This window comes from Tamandua tetradactyla, chromosome 3, assembly GCF_023851605.1.
Source record: "Tamandua tetradactyla isolate mTamTet1 chromosome 3, mTamTet1.pri, whole genome shotgun sequence".
Taxonomy (NCBI): Eukaryota; Metazoa; Chordata; class Mammalia; order Pilosa; family Myrmecophagidae; genus Tamandua; species Tamandua tetradactyla.
This window is the reverse complement of record NC_135329.1, coordinates 167,343,826-167,359,028: the sequence shown is the minus strand read 5'-3', so window position 1 is coordinate 167,359,028 and position 15,203 is coordinate 167,343,826. Positions and strand designations below refer to the sequence as shown.

Here is a 15,203-nt window from a genome sequence, read left to right as displayed (position 1 = left end):
AAGAATATTCCTAAGAATGAAGTGAAAGGAAACAAAAGAGCTAGAGTAATAATGAAGTGATTAAACTCATGGATCACCTTAGTGTGAAGCCATATACCATTCCAAGATTCCTGACTAATATAGAGTATCTTCATTGCGGCAATGCTAGATAAATTAAAAAAAATACATGTTTATAAATAAATTATATTCTAAAACATGATTTTTTTTTTCTGGGGCTGCTATAACAATTTACTACAAACTTGGTAGCTTAAAACAACAGATATTTGTTTGCTCATACTCCTGGGGCTAGAAGTCCAAAAATCAAGGTACCATCAGGGCTATGTTCACTCTGAAAGCTTTGGAAGAGAATCCAGTCTATGTCCCTCTCTTAGCTTCTTGTGCTTACTGACAACCCTTCACATTCTTTGGTTTATGGCTGGAAATTCCGATCTCTGTCTGCCTTATAGAATTCTCCTTGTATGTCTCTGTGCCTCTGTCTTCACATGGCCTTCTTATAAGTTTACCTGTCACTGAGTTATGGGCCTACCCTAATCAATTAATCCATGACCTCATCTTAACTCCATTACATCTGCAAAGACCCTATTTCCATATAAAGTCACATTCATAGGTACGGGGGGTTAGGACTTCAGCACATGCTTTGGGGAACACAGTTCAACCCAAAACACATGTCATCAGAAAATTGAACTCTTTTAACAGGTAAATGAACTCTTGAAAATAACAGCTAATTTAAAAACAACTGAAGAAGGACTTGCATAGTCTAAAAATATGCACCATCATTATATATTTTGCTATTAAAAGATTGATGACATTGCAAAATATTTTAATGTGAAATTATATTTTTGGGTCAGTTACCAATGAGTTGCTGACAATAAGACACAGCTCTGGAAGTTCAATCAAGGAAATCCTGGCCACAGGAAGCTCATCTCTCTTTCCACCTTACTTGTTAACAAGCTAAAAGATTAATTTGTTGTAGTTTTATATTCTCTGTAGAAGCTCTGGCCATAACAGGCTCTGTCAGAAAGTTTGGACCACCATGTTTTGAAAGAAGCAATTTATATGGGCATATACTCATCTAGGAATATGATTGGTTTATGAATATTTTAAATATTTATTGAAACTTATCTGCTAGTCATTTTCCTAATTGTTATCAGGAAATGGTGGAACAAATTAAACATAGACTGTACTGTTAAAGAATGTACAGGCTAATTTGGAAACAAAATGTTAAACAATAACCACACAATAGATCATTATAAACTTATGTAACTTCTCTGAAAAATGTCACATAATATGAAAAGAATATATACAAAAGAAGCTATCCAAGCATTGGGGATAAGTGATGCCTTCCTTGAGGGTGTAAATTGAGCTGAGAGTTTTAGGTTGACTGAATTTTCATATGGTAAGGGATTAGGAGAAACAAATAAAATGGCCCTAATGAAGAGAAACAAATAGAATGTTATTACTGCTCCATGCAAAGAGAAAAATTGGGTGGGTGGAAAAAAAATTAGAAAGACAAGAAATAATTCATAGTCTCAAAGCCCATGTAAAATTCATAACAAAAGATAAAATACTTAAGTAAGACATCAAAGTCATCAAATGATACTAGAGAAGAAGCTTCCAATAATTATTATAGTATATTATAATTTTAGAAATATAATTTAATTATGTCCTTTTGACCACAGGGAGAAAAATCGTTTGAAAAACTGTCTTCAGTGAGAATGTTGACATAAAGAGAAATACGACAATAGAAAAATGTGAGTGTTTTGAATGTTTGGATAGAATAAGAGTCGATTGAGGTGTTAATTTAAAAGGAAAAATAAATCAAATTTAAAACCAGAATCATGGCATCTTCTATTTCCTGCCAAGATTTAGTGACACAGCCAGACTTTCCTGTTTTAAATAATTACAAAACCTAATAAAAATGTATGAAAACAACTTCCATTATAATTGGACAAATGTAATATAAAACTATGATTCCTAAGATCAAGAACACAAACAAAGTGAACTCTCAAATTATAAGAGCTTACTTACTGAGAGGGAAATTCTAAGGCACAGTGAAGGGAGGAGAACTTAAACAAGGTTTGGAGGTCTTTATGGATTGCAAAGTTAAAGTCAATGTTGAGAGTTCAAAAGAGTTAAAGGTTTGTAGAACAGAATATCAAAGAGAAGGAAACTGCTCAAAGAGGAGACAGGGCTCTAGAGATATGCAGATTATTTATTTGTGCAAATGTGCAAGGAAACAACCACAGTATGGGTAAAGGACCACTCGAAAGGAATTCTAGGAACACAAACAGTGCTGGGGAATGTTCATGTATTCATCAAAAGAACATACACCCTGCAATACATAGGTTATAAGGTAAAATTCTAAGAATCTAAGGATGGAACTGTGTTAATAATGGGATAAATTATCCTTAAACAAAAGGTTATTTTGGAACCACCTTAGGAAAAAGATCAAACTGATTTCAAATAACAGCTGCATTCTAGGAAAAAGAATACAATACTATATGAGGAACACAACAAAATCCTGCACCCAAAGTATAAAATACATATTACTGAGCACCCAAAACCAAATTACCAGATATACAAAGCAGGAAAATGTGACAATGGCCAGGAGAAATATCAGTCAATAGAAACAGACCCAGAAGTGACAGAGATGTTACTACTACCATGTTATAATACTTACTATAAATATGCTCCATAAGTTCAAGAAGATAGAAAAAAAACCATGAGCATATTAAAAAAAAAAAAAAAAAGAAATCAAAGGCCTAAAAAAGATAAATGAGACATCTAGTGGTAAAAATATAATATCTATAACAGCAGATTAAACAGTGCAAAAAAAAAAACAAAAACAGATTATCATATTTGAAGATAAAAAGAAACTTACCAAATGAATCACAGAGAAAGAAAAAAGATTACAGCCCAATAAACAGAACATCAGCAGTCTTTGGAACATATTAAAATATGAATATTTGGTATTCCAGGAAGAGGTGAAAAACAGTGGAAAAAGAAAAATACTTGAAGATTTAATGTCCAAAAATGAATGAAGGTGATGATAAATATACTTGTGCAATATAGATACTAAATGAACTCCAGTTAGAAGAAAAATAGAAAACAAAATTTCCAATGCCCATCATATTCAGTTGCTGAAAGTTCATAAAAAATAAAGAAAATTTTAAAGGCAGTGAAAGGAACAAAACTGCAACAATAGCAACCACTTACTCCACATTATTTGCAGAGGAAAATTAATATTCTTAAAATCTATACAAATATCCCAGAACACTCACACAAAATGCATTGATTGATAAACTGGAATTTGGAAAAAATATTTTCTTCGCAAAAAAATAAAAATAAACAAGTTACCAACTGAGAGAAATATTTATAAAACATATATCAGATTATGGATTTTATTTAGAATATATATTTTAATTAGAATATAATATATTATTCTAATATATTTTATTCTAATAATATTATAAAATATATATTATTCTAATAATATTTATAAAACATATCAGATTATGGATTTCATTAAAATATATATTTTTATTTAGAATAAATATATTATTCTAAATAAAATATAACTCTTACCATTGAATATGGAAAAGATACACAAACAGATCCCCCAAAAATGGACAAAGAATTTTAACAAGCAATTCAGAAAAGAGAATATATTATTGTCTAATAAGCAAATAAAGTAATAAAAATTAAATACAGAATGATATGACTATAAAAGACCTAAAAAGGACATAATTTAAAAAACTGACAATGAATGATATTGGCAAAGATTCTGAGCAGCAGTAACTCTCATACTGTGAAAATTCAAAATATTACATCCACTTTGGAAAATAGTGTTTGGAATGTATACTATGGTTAAGCAATCACCTAGCATATATCCCAGAAATCCCAATCCTAGATATTTACTAAAAGAAATGAAAACATATGGATTGAGAAGCCAAAGTCAAGAGTTCAGAAAGTTCAAAAGTGTTAAAGGTTTGTAGGACAGTGTACCAAAGAGAAGGAAACTGCCCCAAGAGGAAACAGGGCCCTAGAGATATGCAAAGAAGTCTTCTCATTATTTATTTGTAAACCTGTGAACATATGTTTAAGGCCTCCTTATATATAAAATTTGGGAAACTATGAATATTCATAATGGGTAAACAAATTTTCATTCATTCATATAATGGAAAATTACTAGGCAATAAAAATAAATGAACTACTGATACATGCAAAAACATGGACGAATCTCAAAAGCATATGTTGAATCAAAGAAATAAAAACATAGTAGAATAATGTAGTTATGATTCCATTTACATGAACTTCTAAAAATGTTAAAATCATAGGGACTTAAAGCAGATCAGTGGTGGCCAGAGGTTATTGGTCAATGTGGGTCTTGATTGCAAAGGGCCAGGAGGGTATAATTTTGTGGCAGGAAGTATTTTATATAATGTTTAGCATGGTGGTTACATAACTGTATTCATTTTTCCAAACGGATCAAATTGTACACTTAAAATTGGTCACCTGTATCGTATAGAAATTATAACCCAATAGAGTTAATAACAATCAACAAAAATAATTTAAAAGTATGAAATAAATGGGCATGCTATTTATATTAAAGGAGAGAAATAGCAACATCTGAGACCTTTAAACATAATTTGAAAAGTGAATTTCTCAATGCTAAGGAGTTTTATTTTAAGGTTCCTTTACCATATGCCACTTCAACCTTTAAACTCCAAAGCTGTATAAGAAAATTTGAAAATAAATATTTGATTTCAGTTATTTATAATAAAAATCTTCCCCCAACTCTGGAGCCTAGGAATAGAAACTGTGGATTAATAAGATTTTAAAAATGCTTTGGATATGTTTTCTGGCAAAAAACTAGTCCCTACAGGTCTTTAGGTCCAATATTGCTGCTAATAGGCCAAGTGTTACTCTGGAACTAGCTCTGTAGGAATAAAGTTTCTTGTCTGTGAAAAGATAATAATTATACCTCATATTTGTTCAAAATAATGACAATTTATTGTAAGTGATCTGCAAACCATAAATCTCTAAATAAATATTACTGCTAAAAATAAGGTGCTGTAGAGATTCAAAGCTAGAGAGAGGCCTGGCATCTTTGACATACAGGTTCAATACAGGTTAAAACCTTTCTGTGTTTTTACTTTACTTTGCAGTATAAGGAGACTATAAAAGACCAACCACCATAGTTGTTTTATTATACAAACATGCAAATAATGAGATCCTAGAAATAATAATCAGTAGAAAATGTCACTTCTTATTGTTAACATTATCTTAAATAGCAGCACCACTACAATTATAGATAGGTTAGATAGTTCAATGATTCTTTCTCTTCCATTTTTCATTTTACTCTATATGGAAACAGAAGATCATTTCTTTTAAAAAGAACTATTTTATAACTTTCATAGAATTCTAAACAATTAACATTTAAATATTCAAAATAACTTAATATAATTTTATAGGTTAAATAATTAAATAATTTGGATGACAAAACTTAAAACCTTTATTTATATAAGGATAATTTCATAATTCTTTCATGCAATTGTTTTGAGTCCAATAGTTATTTTTAAATCTATACATTTTCAAAAGACCTGAATACACTGAAAACACATTTTCTTAAATCCTGGACCAAAGTAATATGATAAAAATGACTTTACAAAAAGAAGCATTATTTAATCATATAATAAGTGTCGAACTCCTATTTATGAATTTGTCCTATTATTTTATAGAAATGGTGAATAAGAAAAATTAATGAGAATGCTATTGCATATATATCAAAAAAAGAAGATAGAAAGTACTTAGAGTAGGACAAATGGATATGTATGCATATTATTATAACCCCTTTTATTTATGAAAAGACAATTATTTATTAGCTTTTAGGAGAAAAAAATACCCATTCCCTAGTGTCTTTTGTAGTAAGTTCATTCACTGTGTTTTTGACTTCATTTAACAACCATATTTTCCCCAAAATTAAAGGAATCAAGAGTTATAAGAAATATTTGATATAACTCCATACTCACCTATCAACAACAATAACGAAAAAGTAGATGTGTCTTCAGAAGAAGATTGCTTAAAAAATACTTCGGAATTTCTGAACAATATGGTAGCACCTTTTTTGTTTCAATAAAGAAAATTAATAAAATACAGTTGAAGTTTTTAAACATCTGCAGCTTCACGAAGAAAAAAAAGAAGAGAAAATCTTCAGATGTTAGAAATTAAAGGGGAAATGAAATTAAGAGCTATAACTAATATCTCAAGCCATGGGGATATCAGATACGGTTGTAGGCCTAAAAGAACAGAGGTACTGCTTTTAAAATCCAGCTGGACACAAGCTGAGGAACACCAAAACTCTCTGGTAACCAGCACCAAAATGTTACAGACCTTGTGGAGAAGTAATCACTTGCAGCAGACACCTGATTTTGGATTTCACCTAGCTTCAAAATCGGAAGATTACGGAATAGAATAGGATGATTTCATCCCTACACCATGTGACAATTAGGAAAAGGACAGAAAATGACCAGGACAATGGTTTCAGTGTTTGATTGCCCAGTCCCAGAGCCTAAGATTATTCCACATGGTGCCTTGGAAACATGAGACCCATTATGCGTACAAGCACATTCTCCACCTAGGTGCACAATGTCAATCCCCCCACCCTGGGGTTGGTGGATCTCAGTGCACAAAAAGACTCGCAGCCTTGACTAGATTTTCTTCTGGTCTGAATCCTAGCTGGCCAGCTGCTGCAGTCAGGGAGAGGCAGGTCCGAGGGGAGGAAGAGGACCAAAAATACCATCTGCTAGGAAGACAGGGAAAGTGCACTCTGGCAAACTGCCTTTCTCCCTAACTTTTAATAAATCTTCATTTAGAGTTGCATGTCCTCCGTGAGGTCTTGGCCTTGGTTTGGCAAGGAATTACTGATAAACCAAGTGCAAAAGAATTACAGCACAAACCCAAGAAATACAAAATCTTAGATGAGCCTGGGAAACCAACTTTCAAACTAAACTTAGCAAGATTATCAATTGCCTGGAAATCAACAAGAAATCACTAAGCATATGAAGATGCAAGATTTGTCCAAGACAAATGACCAAATTAAAAAGCCAGAGAAGAAACAGAATTTGGATCACCTAGTCAAAGATGATCATTAAAATCTCCTAAATAACTTTCATAGGTTGGCTAAAAGCATAAAATTATCAAGTAACTAGAGGAACAAAAGAAGAATTGGAAAAAATAAATAGAAAAATAGCAGAGTTTATGGAAATGAAAGATACTGTAGATCAAATAAAGAATATACTAGTATGCTGGTTTGAATTTATTATGTAACCCAGAAAAGCCATGCTTTAATTCTGATTCAATCTTCTAAAAGTAACCATTTATTTTAATCATACTGTATATTGGAATCTTTGATTAGATTATCTCCATGTAGATGTGACATGTCCAATTGTGGGTATTAACTTTTGATTAGATAGGTGGGTCTTTATTAGTTTACTGGAATCCCTTAAAGAGGAACATTTGGGAGAAACCTCAGAAATGACACAGTCAACAGAAACTTCAGAGCAGAGCTTATAGGAATGACAGAAGCCATGCAGCCAATAGAAACTTCAGAGCAGAACTAACACAGATGCTGACATTTGGAGAGCAAAGAGACAGATATTTGCAGTCCAAAAGACATCACTATGAGATGTTAAGCAAGCCAGAATGGAAGCCAAGAAACAAAAGCCAGCCCCAGAGGAGCGAAGTGAGGAATCCTCAAAGGAACAGAGGCTGAAAGCATGAAGCCCAGGAATGAGGAGCCAGCAGATGCCAGCTATGTGACTACTCAGCTGACAGAGGTTATGAATCCATTGGCCTTCCTTCAGTGCAGTTAACTTCTTGTTGGTGCCTTCATTTGGACACTTTCATTTCCTTAGATCTATAAAGTTGTAACTTACTAAATTCCCTTTATAAAAGCCATTCCAGTTCTGGTGTATTGCATTCTGGCAGCTTGCAAACTAACATAACTAGAGATACACAACAGAAGATTTGAAGAGGCAGAAGAGAGAATAAGTGAACTAGAAGACAAAGTAACTGAATTTGAACACACAAAACAACAGATGGTGAAAAAATGGAAGAATTTTAATTGGATCTCAGGAAAATGGTGGACAATATATGGTGCATAAACACAAGAACCTCTGTTGTACCAGAAAGAGAAGAGAAAAGTAAGGCCTAGGAAGATTATTTGAGGAGATAATTGGGACAAACTTCCCAACACTATAAAAGACATGAATTTGCAAATCAAAGAAACCAAATGAACTCTAAATAGAAAATATACAAATAGACCCACTCAAATATACATAGTGTTCAGACTGTCAAATGCTGAGGAGAAGGAGAAAGTCCTGAAAGTAGCAAGAGAAAAGTGATTAACCACATATAAGGGGAGTCATCTTTCTTCCCTGGAAAGCCAGAAGTGAAGTTTGCAGGATAAGTGAAAGTTTCAGTTATCCAGGCTGAAGTGAACTGAGCCTGTAAGAGCTGAAATGGGTGGTGCTTCCAGTATTCCAACTGGCAGTCCATTAGGCTGCCTACTACAAAGTTTCAATAACCTCACAACAGAGCTAAAAAAGAAAAAGGTTATTTTCTACTGCAATACGACCTGGTCACAATACCACCCAGAGAGTGGCCAGTGTTGGCCCACAAATGGAACAGTCAATTTTAACCCTATCCTACAGTCAAATTTCTTTTGTAAAAAGGAGGGAAAGCAATAAATTCATTACATACAGATTTTATGACCCTATATCAGGATAAATCCATGAAGATATTTTGCAAATTATGTTATAACCAAAAGGGACCCTCAAAACTTCAGGAAGATTTGAAAATCTGCTATTAACCTGTGAATTTACCTGGGGGGGATGTGCAAGTCATTATTTCTTCTTGTTGTACTCCTGAGGAAAAGCATTGAATTGGACTGAAGCACAGGGTCATGCAGACAAATTTGTGGACTGGTAGCTTGCCTTATATGTAGTCAGGGAAGTAATGGTTCCAAATGTTACCCCAAATTGGAACTATCAGAGGTGTCAGGCAGAATGAAAGCCAGAGAGCACATGATAACTTGTCTAACAGAAGACATGAAAAATGTACCACCACTATTTCAAACTGAATTTATTTTAACATTTCTTCCCCCTATTATTTATTTTTTAATAAATAGTGGTAAATGAAAGCAAGGGGTAAGGGGTATGGTACGTATAGTTTTTTTTTTTTTCTCTATTATCATTTTATTTCTTTTTCTGTTGTCTTTTTATTTCTTTTTCTAAATCGATGCAAATGTACTAAGAAATTATGAATATGCAACTATGTGATGATATTAAGAATTACTGATTGTATATGTAGAATGGAATGATATTTAAATGTTTTGTTTGTTAAATTTTTTTTAATTTAATAAAAAAAGTTAAAAAAAAAAGTTAAAAAAAAAAATGTACCACCAAACCTGAAAATTATAATATGTTATAGAGCATAACCCAAGAGGATACAGAAAACCCTGCTCTATTTCAGGGAAGGCTGGTAGAGGCTATAAAAAAGTACCAAGTATTCCCTAACTCCTCAGAAGAGCAAATGATGGTTAAACCCTATTTTATTAGGCAGTCAGCTCCCAATATAAGGACAGAACACCAGAAACTGGCCCCTGGGCTATAAACACCTATGAATTATCTCATGAATGCTACTTTTTCTATTTTTGATAACCAGGACAGGGCAAAGAGGAGGAAAAGATAGGGAGAGATAGGAACAGAGTTTGGTTCATGGTGCTTGCCATGAATGGAAAACAGCCACCTTGGGTCCACAGAGGGCAGAAGCCAGCTGGATCCTGCTACAATTGTAGAAAGAAGGGGCACTGGAAGGACAAGTGTCCCCTGAAGTGCTGAGAGCCCCAGGGGCCTTGCTGTAGGGCGAGAAAGCTGAACACTGGGCCTGGGAGTGCACTGAGTCCTGAAGGTGAGTCAGGTTCTCCCGAAAGCCTTAGTGACTTCCCCTAAGCAAGACTGAGGAGGCCTGGGGCCCCTGGTGGCTTCCTATACATCAGTATAGAGCCTCAATTTCAGTAAGCCCTGGGTGATCTTCAATAAAGCAGGGATGACAATTCATTTTTAAATTAACAATGGAGGCAGTTATTCAGTTTTGACCCTGCCCATTATCCCCATAAACCTCTGCTACAGCAGGGATAAATAGAAAGCCTAAAGCCAAGATTTCTACCCACTCTTCCTTTGTCAAATTGGCAGCATACTTTTAAATAATCAGTTTTTAGTTGTACAAAAATGACTAATCCCTTCTGAAAAGATTTTTTTTTCACTAGTGAAGTTTGAGACTAGTAAACCCAGCTAGTGTTTACCTCTTGTTTACACTAAGGCCCCTACTAGGTTGAGACCTCTTAGCATCCCAGAAAAGATCCTTAAGTAAATAAACATGTCTGTATAGGATAAAAACATCCCAGGTCTAGCCCATGATAATCCTCTGCTGCATGCAAGTTTTCAGTCCTAAAACTTAAAAATGCATTTTTGTATCCTTATTAACACCTATTCACTGTTAAATGACAGAAACTTGAAAATAATATTTCCACACTATTCATTTAGACAGTAACGTCCCAAGGGTTTCAAAATAATCTCTACATCTTTAAAAATACCTTAGCAGCAGAATTACTGGTCTCCACTACCTCAAAGTACAGTCCTGCAATATATTAACTTTATAAACTACCACATTACTAATAGACTTTTGTTTGCTGTAATCATTGCTAACTGAATGGATATGGAAAATCTGTGAAAGATTTAAGACAGTGAATTTTGTTTTCATTGCTAACTACAGTTCCTGAATGGATATAGAAAGTTGCAGAAAGTTTTAAAAAGTGAATTTTGAAGTCATTACTGACTATAAGTTCTGAATGGATGTGGAAAATTTAAGAAAGTAAGTTTTATTTGTAGTCACTGCTGACTACAAAAAGTTATAGAAAGTTTATGAAATAATTTCTGTCTGCCTTAATCAATGTTGTTCTCTGTTAAACTGCTCTTAATGAAAAGTTATAAAAAGTTTCTCTTAACCACTTGAGTACTCTGTCTAAAGTTGAAAAATTTATATCATATCAAAATATTATCCTTGTTAATGCTTATGTTGACTTTATCATCCTTTATTTAAAACAAAATGTTTTACCACTCTTAAAAGAAATTTACAAAGGATTTGTTATCTCACTTTGTAAAAGTGAGGTGCTAGAATAGTTTAACATGTTACATTAAAAGTGTTTATCAAATGTTACAATAATTAAAATAAATTTTCTATCCTGTTAACTAGATTTGCATGAATAAAATAATATTCATAAATTTAAAAATTATTTAAAAGTCCTAAAATCTTAACAATGTTCTTACTATCCATGTTATATCCTAATATTAAACTGCATAATAAAGAACCAAATGTACTTATCAGTTACACTATTTTACTCTAAGACTTCTTCTTATAGTACAGGTGGAGCTTTAAATCAGAACTTCATATTCAACAAAAAGAACTTTAAGGGAGAAATAAGGCAAATATACATGCTATGTTCTACCAGTTAATTAACATAACCCTTGTAAATGTGGAAAAATAAAACAGGTCATAACTTCTATTATAATTTATATTTATGTCCACAATATAAAACAATTGCCAAATGTTTTTAACTCTAAAAGAAATTCATTCAAAATGCTTATAATGGATTTAAAGCTAAAGTGTAAGCTCTTACAGTAATTACTTAAGCGTTGACTGTTATTTCTAAATTTTGAGATATGTTGTTCTTTGTATAACCTAGTAGTTCTCTAGAACATTAATATCTGTATAATACCAGAGACTCAGCATTAAAGTTCTCCAACTCTGAAAGTCACATTACTCAGTATAGAAACATGCAAAAGATGCTGATCTGTTAGGACTAAAATTAAAATAATTTATATATTCTGAAACTTTAACTTCTGTGTGAGACTTTAAAAAAAAAGGCAGAAAATTTGAAAAAAAAAAAAGAATGCAAATAATATTTTCCAAGTCCCTTAAATTAAAAAAACAGCAACATAAAACTTCCACACCTTGGGAATTCCTTCTATTCTCTTAAGCAATGAGAGCTCCCAATTCAATATGCCAAAGCCCTGTCCCCAGTAAATTTAGCTCAAAAAGCTAAACTAACTGCCTTCCACTGAGTTCTAGAGCTAGAAAAAAGGAAAAAGCCTGTGCCTTTTTAGTCCTGCATGCTCACACAGCAGTGTAGAAAGAGTGATCCTTTATCCTAATTAAACAAAGCCAAGAAATACTCAATTTCACAAATACCAGGCTCTTTCCAACAGTAATTCATTGCCTGGGCCATCAGAAAAATAATACTAACATGTCTTGGGGGAATAGCTGCACTGACATGGCAGCCAAAGCTGAAGCCCAATTAATCAAGCACCTTCTAAGCCTCATTCCCACACCCCTTAACTTAGCACGTGTGCTCTCTTATTCCCTAGTTAAATAGGAATGAGCCACCTATCTAAATTTCACTCTTAGCCTGAAGGATAGTCCTTCCCTTCCCTCTTCCCCAGTCTCTTTAAGCTAATGACAGACCGAGACCTACTCACTTCTATCCTCCCTTTGCTGTTAATTAGCATGTGCATGTTTGAACTTCACACCATGTTTATTTCTTCCAGACTAGAAGTCTTCCACACAAAACTAATGCTGACGTGAGAAGTTTCAGCCATTCCAACTGCTACTCCAAACTCCTCATCTCTCAGCTAAAATAACATAGCCAGAAAGTTCTATGCCCCTTCAGGCAGGGTCTATAACCCCTGAAAAGACAGATCCTCACCTCTCAATGCTACTTAAGATTTAAAGGTGAGAACTCTCTGAGGTGAATGTCAAAGCAGACTAGAACAGGAAACTGAGAGGAGAGAAGCCCTTGAGCAAGGGCAGTTAATCAAGGTCAAGAAAGTCCCTATCCACACATCCGGAGCCAGATGACCCATACCTGAGTCATCCAAGGAGCAAGGTGAAGCCAAATGACCTCCACCTCTGTTAGTCATCTATGGAGAAGGGTGAAGCCAACCAACCCATCTAAATGCAATATCTACCACCAGGTATCACCCAGAAGAGAAGGTAGTTTAGGGAATTAAAGCCCTGAACAAGGATAAGGGAGTGGGAGTAAGAAAAGCTAATCTATAAAGGCAAATGACCACACATTGCCTATAGCCTCTCATATCCCTCACCTCTGTCTTTGCAAGAGTGACCACATGTCCTCCTACATGTAGTTGTAATAAATTTTCTGCCTGCTTACTCTTAAAAAGAACAAAAACAAAAAACAAACAAAAAACTCATGTGATGCAACAAAGGCAGCACTGAGAAAGATATTTATTGCACTAAATGCCTGTATTAAAAAAGAAGAAAGGGTGGGACACAGTGGTTAAGCAGGCAGAGTTCTTGCCTGCCACACCCAAGACCTGGGTTTGATTCCCAATGACTGCCCATGTCACAAAAAACAAGCAAACAAGTAAGCAAACAAACAAAACAAAACAAAACCAAAAAAAAGAAGAAGAAGAAGAAAGAGAAAAAATCAAGTTCTTAACTGATCACCTGGAGGAGCTAGAAAAAAAAAAATAGCAAACTAACCACAAAGCAAAGCAAAGCAAAGAAATAAATATTATAGCAGAAATTAAAAATTGGAGAACAGAAAAGCAATAGAAATAATCAATAAGAACAAAAGTTGGTTCTTTGAGAAGATCAACAAAATTGACAAACCCTTAGCTAGACTGGCAAAAACAAAAAGAATATACAAATAAATAAAATCAGAAATCAGAGGGGGGTCATTACCATGGACCCTGTATTAGGTTTCTCTAGAGAAACAGAACCAACACAGGAGATATCTGCATGTATGAGATTTATAAAAGTGTCTCACACAACCATGCAGACATAAAAATTCAAAGTCTGTAGGGCAGGACATGAGCTGGCAGCTCCAATGAACATCCTCAATGAACTCCCAGGAGAGTTTGGCTGATTCTGTCTTCTGAATTCTCCTTAAAAGTCTTAAGGTGATTAGAGTAAGTGTCAATTACTGCAGAAGACACTCCCCTTATCCAACTGCATATATAATCAAATGTGGATGTGATCAACATTCTCAGGATTTAAGTCCATGAAATGTTCTCTAAGCAACATATATGCCTGTGCTTACTTAATGCTACAACTGGGTACCATAACCTGATCAAGTTAACACATGAACCTGGCCATCACAGACCCTGATGGCATAAAAAAAAAAATCATAAGAGGATATTATGAACAGCTGTATGCCAACAAACTAGGCAACTTAGATGAACAATTTCCTAGAAACAGAGAACTATCTTTACTGACTCAAGAAGAAATAGAAGACCTCAACAAATCAATCACAAGTAAACAGATTCAATCAATCATCAAAAGCCTTCCTCTAATGAAAAGCCCAGGGTCAGATGGCATCACAGGGATATTTTACCAAACATTCTGAAAAGAACTGACACCATTCCTGCTCAAATTCTTTAAAAAAAAATTGAAGAGAAAGGGACACTACCTAATGCATTTTATGAAATTAATATCACTACAATATCAAAACCAGATAAAGATATTACAAGAAAGGAAAACTACAGGCCAATCTCATGAATGAATACAGATGCAAAATTCTCAAAAAAGTACCAATTCTAATCCAAAGGCATATTAAAAGAATTATACACCATAGCCAAGTGGGATTTATTCCAAGCATGCAAGAGAGGTGCACAACAAGAAAACCAGTCAACATAATACAGCACATTAACATATTGAAAGGGGATAATCACATAATCATCTCAGTAGATGCTGAAAAAGCATTCAACAGAATTCAGTATACATTTTGGATAAAAACACTTCAAAAGTAGGTGTCAAAGGAAACTTCCTCAATATGATGAAGGACATATATAAAAAAACTCACAGTTAGCATCATACTCAATGTTGAACGGCTGAAAGCCTTACCCTGTAAGATTGGGGATAAGACAAAGATGCCTACTGTCACCAGTGTTATTCAACGTTGTGCTTGAATTTCTATCTAGAGCAATTAGTCAATAAAAAGAAAGAAAAGATATCCAAATCAGAAAGTAAAAAGTAAAAGTCTCATTATTTACAAATGACATGATCTTACACATGGAAAATCATGAGAAACCTATGACAAAGATACTTGAGCTAATAAACAA

General features: G+C 33.8%; 1 long non-coding RNA gene across 1 annotated transcript in view; it reads left to right on the top strand.

Annotated features, from left to right (window-relative positions):
- Nucleotides 1-15,203, top strand: part of LOC143676475 (uncharacterized) — a 71,606-nt gene that overhangs the window by 53,583 nt on the left and 2,820 nt on the right. Inside the window, exon 6 of the long non-coding RNA XR_013172112.1 lies at nucleotides 1,680-1,751. This is a non-coding gene — a long non-coding RNA (uncharacterized LOC143676475). The remainder of the gene's footprint in view (nucleotides 1-1,679; nucleotides 1,752-15,203) is intronic.